Below are 3,779 nucleotides of genomic sequence, written 5' to 3'. Positions count from 1 at the left end.
TTATGGGCTACACTCTTCCTCCTGGCCATCCATGTAATAGTTTCACACTTCCTCCCCCACCAGCAGATAAAAAGCGTAATGGACCACGGCTTAAGTACTAGTTTTACTATTTTTTTGCCTCATATATTTTTGGGTTTTTTTGTTCTTAGTATTTTCAGATAGTATCCATCATACTTGCAGATTTCAATTAATTCCTCAAATTTGGGTAGTTTATGAGGAATTGAGGATATTGTGACCCTAGGATGTTTTAGTTTACTTAATGGTATTGCCCCTCAATATTGTAGCTTGTTTACATTTCAGCATGCCCTGTATGTTACTTACCTGTGGAGGAAGCCATTGCACTTATGCCGAAGTTTCCCTCACCTTCTCCAGTGCTTAAGAATTTAAAATTTGTCTACGAGGAAAATCTAAGCAGAGATGGAGAATTTGGTGGTTCAGACTTTGGTGGATATCCTACTTTGAAGCAGAGAAATGGTTCTTTTGATATATGAGAGTCAATGAATGTGCACTGTGGGTATGTTTTAGTTTTTTTTTGCATGCTTGCCACTCTGCTTCATGTATTTCTATAAGCACTGAAGAATGTTCTTTATGCTTATAATTTGTCTGTGTCAGTATTAAAGTATATTTTGCATACTCTTTTACTTACATTTGTCCATTCTGCATCTTCAACGATGCATGTGTGTGTCATTCAGATTCGTAAGAGGGGCTAAACCTGGCCGCAACACAGGATTTGACTTAGATTAAGATGACCTTGTTGCTATGGAGCAGTGTCGGGGCATAGTTGTTGCATCAGCCATATTTGGTCTGTATTATGTGGTTTCTGATCTTATTTAGTTTTTTAAGCTAGTACTTTGCTGATTAAATACGCATGTTGTTCAGGAAATTTTGATGAGATAAATGAGCCATCAAATATAAGTGAATATTCGAGGAAGACTGTATGCTTCCTGATGTTTGTAGATGAAATAACAGAAGAATATTTGAGGAGTTCTGGCAAGATGGGAATCAGCAAGAAGGTCGGTTTATGGAGAGTTATTGTTGCTCATAATATTCCTTACACAGACGCAAGACGCACAGGAAAGGTTAGAATTATATGTTGGCAAGTGCCATCATGATTGTGAACTAGAAATTAGCATATGGGTTGTTAGTCTTATTCATTGCCGAAGCTTTAAATAATTATGCTTCTCTTTATTATCTGGTCTTTTCTGTGGAAAATTAAGTGCCATCATGATCTTGTAACTTAACTAACTTTGCCACAGATTCCAAAGCTTCTGTTGCATAGAATGGCTCCAAATGCCTGCTACTCTATATGGCTTGATGGAAAACTTGAGCTTGTTGTTGATCCATATCAAATTCTTGAAAGGTATTTTCAGTATCTATTTTTGATACTATATAGTATAAACCTTTTTCCTCTGCATATGAAAGTTATGCAAAGATCTCATTTCATTCCTACTTTTTTTTATACATAGTCTGATATGTGGTTCACTTTTTATCTAATTCTATTTGAGATAGATATAGTGCATTGCTATATGCCACAGAAGTATATGTTTGTTGGTTTAACCAATTGTGGTAATTATGTTTATTTTCATTCAGTGTCTCAATTGCGCTGCATTGTATCATGTTCTTGATGCTCCTTAAATATCTTCCTGGTTCTTTCTGTCATAACATGGCATAGAAAATTCCGAAAGTCTAACTATGATATTTCTTTCTAGTCCACAAAATGCTTCTATGATGCTAAAATTAAACCCTATCTTGGTCTTGAATTGTTTTAACTCTACGATGGAAAGAATTTGTTATCTCATCTTCCTATTATAAATTAGGATAATTAATTGTCTCCATGCTGTGTGGGCATTTCTTCAAATTGATATTTCACAAACATTAGTACTTATTAGTAACTAGCATAATGGAGTTATCAGTTATTCTATTTAATGATCTTTCCTCTAGTCATGTACTCATAACATCGTAGTTTCTGGTTTGTACTTTGTAGTACTAGAATCTTGTCAAATTCCTTCAACATATATAATTATTATTTGGAGACTGCAAATTTGGTACTATCCAAATATCCCATATGACCAAGATCTTAGTACTCTATCATACATGAAAATCAAGGTTGAGTTATTTTTTTTTTATATTTATGCTGCCTTGTGTTATGTTCCTGAATATCATTTATCAGGGGACATATTCATACCTATTTTTGACTTTGTACTAGCTTTATTTAGGTTTATCTCACTAGAATACATGTTTTGGCACCTTAACTACTCTCATTCTTTTTTAGGTTTTTGTGGAGAAAGAATGCAACTTTGCAATATCTAAACACTATAAACGCTTTGATGTATTTATGGAGGCTGAGGCAAATAAAGTGGCTGGAAAGTATGATAATGCCTCTATTGACTTTCAAGTCGATTTTTACAAGAATGAGGGACTGACTCCATATACAGAGGCCAAACTTCCTCTTATAAGTGGTAGGCTAAACTTTCTCTTTCCATGTAAGATGAGGTGCATCTACTGGTTCAATTGGAACTTAATGTTTTCTGAACATCGATGCTTGAATTGTAGATGTTCCGGAAGGATGTGTAATAGTACGAGAGCATATTCCTATTAGCAACCTCTTTACTTGTCTTTGGCACAACGAAGTTGACCAATTTACTTCTAGGGACCAGATTAGTTTCGCAGTTGTTAGGGACAAACTTTTGTCGAGGGTGAATTTTCATATTACTATGTTCTTGGATTGCGAAAGGCGAAACTTTGTAGTTCAGGTAATTATTTGATCTTCAAAATGGGCATAGTAACCTTTATTTGTTGAAACCAACTTGGTTGGCATACGATTTCTTCATCTCACTTACCCTTGTGTAATGCAAATCTCTTAATGTGATTACAGAAATACCATAGAGATTTATTGTTGAAGCTGGCTGCACCAATCTCTGTTGCTCTCAGTCCTCCACCATCTCCGCCACCTCCATTGCCCGTGCTCGAAACTTTACCTGAGAAGGCTGTAATTCCATCTATTCGGAGAGGCTCTGGAAGGCACAGGAGACCAGGTTCTAGAGGCCACCGAAAAGTGGTGGCTGGAAATAGACATTGAACCAAATTAAAGTTCCCTTTGGATGATAGTATGATAATTTTCTTTCTATTTTTTGTGGCATTTCCACCTATAAAATCATTCATTGCAGAGCTGATGGGAAAGAAAATGTGCAAGATGAGTGTGTTGTTGTATTGTTCCTACCTATCTCATTCTTTTCTACTTTGTACAATTGTCCATTGATATTGAATTTTTTGTTGTATATAGAGTAAAGTTCTTCAATAATTATCATCATTACATCATACAGGGGTATCATTTACCACCAAATTCCTCAAACATGGTAACCCATTTTGTTGTTCCATTACCACACTATCAAAAGTTGTACTTTCTCTTCACCAAAGTTACATTCATGTTCTGTTTAATTGTACAATTGTGCACATTATTTTGTTCATTTTATCATCTACATCCTAATGAAGTCCATTTTTGTAATTTGGTATAGCTTGGTTATATTTAATTGACGACGTTAAAACATATCCATAACCATAATTATCATTTATTATTTAATAGTTTCTTTTGTTTCGCCATGTTTACTTGTAAGTGATTTTCATAAATTGAATGTCATTAAAATAGTCAAGACCATATCACCTGTCTTAAAGATTGTCTATATATTCTTGTTTTTTTATTCGTAAAAAAAGTGAAGTATGAATTAACTTTGCATTAACTTTATATTTATATTTTCTGATCCAGAAAAATGAAAGAATAC

The 3,779-nt window shown here is 34.4% G+C and overlaps 1 pseudogene; it reads left to right on the top strand.

Moving 5' to 3' along the window:
• Window positions 1-284: 284 nt before the first annotated feature.
• Window positions 285-3,318, top strand: LOC109339343 (annotated as a pseudogene).
• Window positions 3,319-3,779: the final 461 nt, after the last annotated feature.

This window comes from Lupinus angustifolius, unplaced genomic scaffold (assembly GCF_001865875.1).
Source record: "Lupinus angustifolius cultivar Tanjil unplaced genomic scaffold, LupAngTanjil_v1.0 Scaffold_72_45, whole genome shotgun sequence".
NCBI lineage: Eukaryota > Viridiplantae > Streptophyta > Magnoliopsida > Fabales > Fabaceae > Lupinus > Lupinus angustifolius.
The sequence above is the reverse complement of the archived record's forward strand: the minus strand, read 5'-3'. Positions and strand labels throughout refer to the sequence as shown.